This window comes from Zeus faber (assembly GCF_960531495.2).
Source record: "Zeus faber genome assembly, chromosome: 6".
NCBI lineage: Eukaryota > Metazoa > Chordata > Actinopteri > Zeiformes > Zeidae > Zeus > Zeus faber.
In genome coordinates, this window is record NC_137201.1 from 14,280,056 (window position 1) to 14,290,055 (window position 10,000).

Consider the following 10,000-nt stretch of genomic DNA (forward strand, 5'->3'; position numbering starts at 1 on the left):
GCTATTTTTCTTTCTTCGCTTTTTTTTCAACCAGTGGGTTTGTGTGTTGCTGTTTTGTTACTGAATTGTTTGTTTGTGTTTTCGTATTTGTTATTAGAAAATAAGTCTGTCTTCCTAAAGAAATGATTATTATCAACAATTATTATTATTATTATTATTATAAGTAGTAGTAGTAGTTGTAGAAGTAGTAGTAGCAGTAGTTTAAAAACAGCAATAATAATAGTAATAATAATATATTGTTGTTATTATAATTATTACTATAAAAATAATTATTATTCTTATTATTATAATTATAATAATAATAAATATAGCTACCAGTTCAGTCGTGTTTGGTTCATATTACAGTTTTCCGGGTTCTGTGAATCGCAGCACAAGTTACAATTATCCGAGTTTACATTGAACGCCGCATAGTTTCTTTTTCACTGTATGTGTATAAATTATATAAGACATGTTATGTCATGACAATTATATAAGACATAATAATAAGTCATGTTTATTTTAAATGAAGTATCTTATTTTTCATGTGTTTTTACAAATAACCGTGCACTTATGTCACTAAATGTTCCTCTTGTGTCGTTTAGTTTGAATGTCCCTCAAGAACGGTGTTTTAAGAATTATGATAGTTCCGGGATCATGCAATGCGGGCACAATAGAAAGGGACAGTTCCTCCAAAGGTTCTTAGAACTTCCTTACAGTTTCCGTTACAGTTTTCAGAGTTTCCTTTGAACGCAACATCGGCTCAGGTTGTCTGTCTACATGTGATGTCTGTGAATGTGATGCAGTCCACAGGGCGCAAGTTGTTGGATGTGAATGACTTCCGAGAGATGATCCTTGGACTTGTGCCTGCTCCTGAAATGAGTCGCGTCAACATTCTTCAACTTCCGGCAAAATTATGAGTTTTTCATTTATTTCTCCCAAAAATGTACCATGATATTGATCAAACGCAAACAACAAGATGTCTGAAATGTTTCGGTTCTAACAAGAGCTCAACCATGTCCGTGCATACTGCGGTTGCGGTGTTTGAGGTACTTTGAGCCCGAAAAACGCCAAGAAGGAGAATAATAAAAATCCGAGCAAAAACAGTAGGGTCAATAGGGCTGGACCTTATTATTATTATTATTATTATTATTATTATTATTTAATTATACTATTATTATTATTATTATTATTATTATTATTATTATTATTATTATTATTATTATTATTATTATTATTATTATTATTCGTATTAATAATATTATTACTATTGTTATTATATTCAATCAATGTTCCTTTTCATATTATCCATTTTGAGTAGTAAATGGTCTGCACACATCGGATCCCCAACCATCAGCGCATTGACAAATCTGGTCCCCAGTCCGAGCGAGGCACCCATTATTCTGGTGTGAACGGGTAACGGGTAAGAGGATCGATGTTGTCAGACAGTCGTCTCTTCTGACGGTAGAATATGTGCATGTTATTTAAATAGAACATTTTGAAATTGCTCATGCCTTGTGTGGAAAAAAATGGAACAAATGGGATTATTTATATTGTTTTGTGGATATCCAAATCTTTATACAGTGGTCGATTTCTGAACCAGATGATGAAGATATCAGAATAATGGGAGGATTAAAAACTACTGTAAGCGTCATAATTCGAGAAGCTACTGTAAAGTCGTCTGAGATTATCATGCAAACCAAAGCTAATACGCAGGCGTGGTTGTCGCAGCACTCCGCAGTAATGGCGACTTGGTTACTTCTGACTGTTGCACTGATTCCTCTTCATCCCCTCTTCTATCGCATATTCACTTTGCCAAAATAATGCAAACTTGGAGGCTGAGAAAATGTATTGTAGGCTGTTTTTCCATTTTTGATAAGGGCTGAATTCATGTCGAGCTCACTGTGAGTCACGGCACTGACCTATTACAGCGGCATTCCAAACAGCCGACGCTTGATTTGGCCCGCAGGAGATTGGACGGCACGACCGCCCTCCACTCGCCATTCATAGTTCACCATTGACCATTCATCACCGGCGCTACGCTAAAACCAGCCTCCCATTAGGAAAAAGATCTGCAAAAGCATCCTGGCCATGATACTCCTGACCGCACAGCAGCGTGGGTTTGTGGAATGTGCTGCTCTGTGGTTTGTGGAGTGTAAGTGTAGACTTTTCCTCTCCTCTTGGTTGTAGCTTTTCCAGGAATGAAGCAGAGGAACAGGTAGCGCAGGGCAGAGGGTGAGGAGAAATGTGTCCAGCAGCTCTGGACGCGTAGCCCCGGGCGACGGAAGGCTCTGCCACAACTATACAACTGCAGATGGCAGCATACGTCTGTGTCCTCCCGCCTCCGCGGACACCGCTTCTGTCCCTTGTGCTCAGGGTTGGAGCAGATTGGTCAGGTTCATGAAACCTCACATTCATGGAGATGAATGGGTCTTGCGACCGCCGCCGCTAACTGCAAGGGCTTCTCCTTCCGCTGCCAATGGCAAGGCTCCCGAAAAAGACTCCCGGTCACCAAGACCCAGACTAATTCCCCAATGTCCCATACCAAAGCAGACGCTGTCTGCCAGGAGATCCTCTGGCAACGGAGTTCTGAAAACGTCAGCCTGAAAGAAGCCAGCGGGTAACTGTCTTTTCACAACGGTCTTTTCAGCGCAAGATAAAAATTGACCCAAATAGGTCACGAAAGCCTCTCTCGTGAGGGGGAATGTCTCTTTGGATGTATTGATGGTGATGACTCCCATTATCATTGCCGCTGCAGCTCCCATACGTAGGAATGTCTGCGCATTATGCAGGTGATTGTAATTATGTAACCCAAGACGTCTGAGGTCATATCCTGCGTGACATTACAATTTTGTGATTCCCTCACTGAGAAAATACTCTGTGCTATTAGCCGGTAGAGAGGATGACATCATCGCTAGACACCGATGTAATACACCCTTCAAAAGACTGAGGGCATCACTGGTCTGTGAGAACCATTGCACCGCCGCTCATCTGGCTCTGCTCAGAGTCTGTGAGGAACATCTGCTACAGGAACTTAAATCAACGCTGCAGGTTTATCAGCGAACACAAGAACATAAGGTTTGACTCTAGGATCTCCTTTCGGTGGGATCTCTAGTGAAACGCGAATCGACTGAAAAATGACTTCCTGCGAAGCTTCATCATACATTTTTCCCGTGCATTTCAGCGCAGTGGCATTGTGACGCAGTCTGTTTTTCCACGTGAATTCAAACCGTCTTCGTTCCCAGGCCATCTCTGAACCTAAAGTCCAAAATCTAGCAGATCAAACAGAGTTATCTGCCCAAGGACAGTCTGCGCTAAGCAAAGTTTTTTGCTCCCTGTTTGGAAGTATAGTTCGCATGAAAATGTTGAAATGTGTGCGCACGTGCACATGCGTGGAAGTGATTCAATATGTGTGTGGAGCAGTGCATATCTTTTTGAGTGTGTGTGTGTGTGTGTGTGTGTGTGTGTGTGTGTGTGTGTGTGTGTGTGTGTGTGTGTGCGTGCGTACGTGTGTGTGCACGGTGGTAGGAGCGAAGTGCCAAAGTGTAAAAAAGGTACAAGACTATCGTGAAAAACGGTACAAAAACTGAATTAATTTAAAGAATATCAAGTTCATGGTCACTAAAATAAGTGTGTGGACTTTCTCTATGCAACCATTTCATCTTAAAACTTTGCATTTAATGTATGTATGTATTAATAAAACCTTCTTATCATTTTGATTATATGCGACCTGGAGTACTTTCAGAAAAAGTGTAAAAAGTGCCCTTACAGTGTTGCTAGACTGTTATTGCTCGGCGGAGTGTTATTGTTTTCTAATTACAATTTCAAAGCGATTCCGAACACTTCAGGATCAGTCTTCGTGGTTTAAAGTGGTAATCCATGAGATTATTTGGCAGTGCACTAGCAGCATATTTTTGGTTCGCTGGAATCACTCTCAGTGTGACGTTTTGAGTATTAAAGTCCTAATCCATGATGATTAGTTTCTAAAAATGAAGTCCCACATTCGATACTCTTAGCTGGCACTTTTTAAGAAAAAACGCATTGGATTTGTGTTTCCATTGTTGGTGGTGAGATCCGTCTTTCCAGGGAAGAACACAAAGATCCGGCACGCGCAAGAAGTGAAATGCAGCTGTGGTTACATTTGATAAAGCAGGGTAGAAAGTAAACTGTCGATATGGATGAACATTCACACCAACAACAACAAAAAAAACCAAACCCTGAATTATCCCCACAATCTCAATAACCAAAAATAAAAAATAAAAAATTAATTGATCAAAAGAAAGCGAACATCCAGGTAAACTGGGATGTTGGAAAAAAAAAAAAGTTGCAGTTTTCAATGGAGTTCCGGGATTTGTATTGTAATCCGCTCAACATAGATTATGGAGAACCACTTGAAGGAAATGAATCCTCGAAAATCAGGATATAGGTGAGTCATAATATTTTCCCACAGTAGTCATGGAATAAGAGGAACTTTTCAAATTCCGCATCAGAGAATGTCGGATTTCTAGGTTTAATCAATGAACCCTGGTAAAATTTGTGAATGACTTTTTTTTTCTTTTTCTTTCCGAGGATCTGTTTGACGAGCAAAGTCCGAGTGGGTTCGGTGGGTGGGCTGCAGGGTGGGCAGAGATTAAAACTGGCTGCTGGGAGAACGGGTTCATTGAGTTCTTTGGCCGTGACGTTCCGTTCCCGAGCCAATCACAGTCAAGGCGGAGTTTGGCAGACGGCGCTCTCTCTCTCTCTCCCGTGTGCGACTTTTTTTTCTGTTCCCTGGTCCCATCTGGGCGATCCTCTGTTAATCATCAGTCTCCAGAGCAGGTTCTCGGTGGCCCCGCTTCCTACTGCGGAATCGGCCACACGTTCTGTTCCCGGGAACCGCGGGGCAGGACTTGTGTGCCATCGAGCTCGGAGGCTTGAATGTACAATCGATCTTTATCTTAGATCCATTCAGGGTTTGGCACAGAGACAAGGATGGCTAGCGGGACAATGCGTTGCCATCAAACAGAATCTCAGCGGGTCGGGATGAGCCAATCGGTCATGATTAAGAGAGTTGAGAGGTTCCGTTGACGGGGCACTGGAAAAAAGATCAACACATGTTAATTTAAATAAAATGTCAAATTTCCGGCACGTTCCTTGTTTGCTTACGGTGTCGTGTGCACCATTGTTGTATTTGCGGAAATCAGAAGTCACAGTATTACCAGTAGGGATGTAAAGGTCGCTGGGTCATAAGGTAAGAGCCTTGGTCCGTTGAGCGCAGACGTGACTGAACCAATTTGTCAACCTTTAATTTCTGCGAAAAGGCAGGTTCCACTGATTGCTGCTCCGGCATCAGTGTTTCATAACGTTGTGTGAGTGTCAATGATCTCCCCTTGTGTTTGACACAGGCACCTTATCGGCTCAGCCAACAGAACTTATCTAGTCGCTGGTTAAACGGTAACCAGGCAGAACAAGCAGGAGGCTGCGTTTTTTTTTTTTTGGGCAGGGGCCGTTGCTGAGACCTCCCAGCGCCGCCGCCACGGCGGTCTTGACATCCAAAAGTACCAAAAAAAAGGGGCATTCGATAAGCGACAGGTTCAGAGGCATGGCTTGGATCGCGCATGGAAAATATGAGTATATCCATGATATAACCACGACATGTGTGTATGTTTATATGTGTCACGTAATTCTGCCTATGTGTGTGTGTATGCATGGTATAAAAAGGACACACCTGAACACCCGCCAGCATTAACAGGACATTGGGGTCACCAGGTCGCAGTCAGTGTCCTCATAATCTCATAATTCTGTCTTCAGTCCTCATAAAGAGGCTGTAATGCTGTTTCAAAATACAAAATATTACAATATGTTATATGCATCTCCTTACCCTAACCCTAAATAAATAATAATAGTCATTGCACAGAGTACACATTCTGATGCAACAAAATGTATTGCTCTGCATTTTACCATCCAAGTAACGGACGTATCCAGGAGCTGCCATATTGCGGCGCAGTTAAGGGGTTAAGTGGATAGTTATAGTTTTGCCATTTTTTGGGGCCTTTTTTGGGACTTCTCCCTCCTACACACCACCACATGGTGGTCCTCTCAGGACACACACACACACACACACACACACACACACACACACACACACACACACACACACACACACACACACACACACACACACACACACACACACTTATGTAACACCCGTTCTGACTGGAAACCCATTTCACTAGAAAGAGCAGAGGCAGCCTGCAGATTAGGGATTGATTGGTCATTCCTTCTTTGACAGATTCTTTGAAATGTATCAGGAAAGAATTGATCGCTCGACTGATTGATTCAGTGTGAGTGTGTGTCTGCCCATGTGTCACAGTGGGTCTCCTTTGAGTGTGTGTGTGTTTATGGGGGGGGGGGGACCTGATGTGGACATTATTGGGATGAAAGGTCAGGGGCACGCAGCGAGACCCGGGCAGGTTAATGGGCTTTTCCCTTGAAGTGAGCAAGACACATACGCATATCCGCATTGAGTCACAGGCGCCCAGTTAATATTAGCACTCTATTTACAACGCTGAAACACTTGTAATTAACTGATTCAGTTTATTGTCCTAGTCGGGAGCCGTCTGACATAGAGTCTGCGGCTGACTCCCTCGGATTTTAATTAGTCATATTCGACACAGAATGGTGGGGGAGGTTGGCAAAACGTATTTAAATAATTAAAATTTTCGGCAGGATGCTTTGTGAATCAAGACTCTTCCTGTTGCGTTATTTACAAAGGACATCGTCTCCTCGTGCGTCGCGGCGAGGGGTCACGGTTCGAAACGAGTGGTCCGCCTCGGCACGCTTCCTCCTGTGAGAACCGGGGGGGGGGAAAAAGCGATATCACAAAAAAAGATAAGGTCAAAAGAAAGTGCTCAAGCAAGGGGAAAGGAAGGAGAGAAGATTGATCCCCGAGGCGCACGCTTTGTTTTTGTTTGGTTATTCTCGAAACTTTGGATTTCTTAACTTTTAATTGCGTTTTAATGTTTCATGAGATCCGAGGTTGACATGCCTTTTCATACTGCGCGTTTCTGTCCCGGCGAGTCTTTTTTTTTTGTTGTTGTTTTTTTTTCCTGGGGTATCCAAAAATAATATGATTTACATCCGTCCATTTGAAGAACGTCACGAGCAGCTCAAACTACTCGCTAGAACGATCTGCCACATTATCTGAGATGTGGTTTTTATTTCATGATTTGTGGGTCCCAGATTCGTAATGACGGGAGAATTTACATTTCTTTAAAGTGGACGAAAGGGGACGATCTCAGCTGATTGTTTTTTGTTTTTTTTAAGAACGCCTCACTCTTCCTGATGTGCACAGCACGCCGTTCAGCGTGCGGCGGCAGCGTTCGGTCAGTCTGCTCCTCCTGCTGCAGGTCCCTGGGTGTAGCTGCTTCAGGACCATGGACAGAGGCTCTGACAAGTGCACTGGCTGTTAATGGATCCGCTGCCGGAGCCTCTTTCATCCCCGCATTGCCTCATCGCCCCACGCTTAATCATCAGCGGTTCCACCGCGCTCCCCCTGAGAGTCCGTCTTCACACACCACCAAACGCAGAGTACGGCACGATCAATTTTCTCCTCAGTCTGTCGGAATATGCATTTCAATAAGACCCCATCGGTGAACTGTCTACTTCTCGCTGGAATACCACCGCCATAACACCTAGAATTCGGTTATCGCATCTCTTGTAGACGCCACGTGAAACGGCTCCACGGCTCCACGGTTAAACGATCTCCCTCCGTGATAAAACATTTCGGACCGGATCCGAGTCCAACTCAACCTCTCTGCTTCACTGTCTGCTTGTTTGTTTTAACGGGAGATTGGTCGTTCTGTCAACTGCTGTACTGCCATCATCATCATCATCATCATCATCATCATCATCATCATCATCATCATCTTCATCATCATCACCATCGTCCTCGTCGTCCTCATCTTCTTCCTCAGAAGTCTGAGAGTTTTAGGACTGTCTCGAAACGCGAGAACGAGACATATGGGACATATTTTTAGCGGCAGCTTTACGCCACCCACATGACCGCACACAATGAATCACCGAACGTTGCACAGCTTCTGCAGCTTCGCGAGTTGCACTTGGAGTGGAGAACTGAGTTCATGGGTTGAAGTGGAAGGGAAACCACTTTCCAACGCCCACTGGCCGCATTTCTCAACAGTCTCGTTCTCCTGAGGAAATTCTGAAAGCGCCCAATTTTGCTGAGCTTGGGGTTAAAAGTTACAGTTGCGCAGTTAGAAAGAGGATAGCTCGACTATGGGGTGAATAGTGCGATCTTCGCTCAGTGTGCTACTACGCCAGATCCCTGTACGGCCTGACCATCAAGTACGTATGAAGGTATTTTCCCGATGTTACCCACTTACCCCCCATAAACACAGGTCTAAACATAGTTTGACATGTGATCCCGGAAAAGACAATTTGCTGACGTGTATAAAAGAAGGTTCTCTGCCCCATGAGCTTTGAGCCCTACGGCTTGATACCAGCTTCCGTCTTCTGGTTGGGTAACAGCCAGGAAGGGTCCAACAGGCACCGACCTGTGTTTCCACTTCAACCATCCTGGTCTGCTTCTTCCCCAGACGGTTGTGCCATCTCATCACCGTGAGCTGTGATTGATTTCGTCCCGTTTTGTCAATTTTCCTTGTCGTTTCCTTCAATCGTTTTTTTTTCTTCTGTATTTGTACCAGAAGGTGGAGACCTACTTCTACTTTCTCCCGGACCCTCGGAGTACACTGCTTCATTGTGGGCCCGCAGGTGACCGCAAGGGAAGGACTAGGTAAAACCATTACGTTCCCGCACCTGCGATGGCCCCCGCAACTCTCAAATCACTCTTCGAACGACGGTCACATCTCATTCCGTGGATCCATTTATTCACCCTTTTCCCATTCATCTCCTCGCCTCGCTCGCACAGCGTGGCCCTCTGTTCATCAGCGGATCGTCCCTCATTACGCCGCCACATCTGCACTTAATAACGGCATGAATAACAGCAGTGTTGCAGACGTGAGTGAAATGTCAATGCAGCTCTATTACTCGCGGTCAGAAAAGTGTTACTATAACGCGCGCGCGCGTGTGTGTGTGTGTGTGTGTGCAGCTGTGTGTGTGTGTCCGTCTGCCTGCGTGTGTGGGTTTGTGTCTCACTTCTAGGGCCACGAGCTTCCCTGACGTAGAGCCTTGGGTTAACCCTGCGTGACCTCTGACCCGGCTCTTTCCCCCTCGGCGACCCTGCCCCTTGCCCCCGGCCTGGACCCCTCTTTACCCCCGTTGCCTCCCTCCACCCCCTGGAAGAGATGGATGAGAGTGGGGGGGGGTCAACAAGAGATCACACACATTCTACACCCCTCCTGAATGAAAACAAAGCATGTGGCATTTAAGAAAGACTTGGTGGAGGAGCAGAGCTTTAATCTGACAGGCTGACAGCCCACAGCAGCCCTCACACACAAACCTGGACCCCGAAAAACAGCTGGAGAGCGCCCACCAGTACCACACACGGAGGAGGGGGAGGGAGGAGGAGGAGGAGGAAGAGGAGAAGGAGGAGGAGGAGGAGGAGGGGAGGCCGAGCAGCCCCCCAGATAGAGACATCCCATCCCTCCGCATTCCTCTCGTCGTCCAAGTGAGCTGTAAATATTTGTCAACATGGCAGTAACTCGCATTTCCCCCCTTTTCGTCCCGCCTCCCACCCTGCGTATCGGGGATGCCTCCGCCGGGAGACCTGCTCCCTGGCGGTAGCCCCAGACCCCTGTTTGTTATTTTATTCTTTTATTTCTGTGTTTGGACACCCCCCCCCCCCCCCCCCGCTCGCTCTGTCTGCCCTCTGAGTAAAGAAGTAAAACATGGCATTTCACTTTTTACAACACAGAGGTGTGGGAATAATGGAATGGGGGAGGCGGAGGAGGATGTGGATGGGTTTGGGGGGGGGGGGGTGGACCCGCCTGTCAAGCCGTTCCAAACAAAAGATTCGGAGCAGCAGGGTCCCTCTCAGACAGACAGGACCTGATAAGCTTTTGGGTCC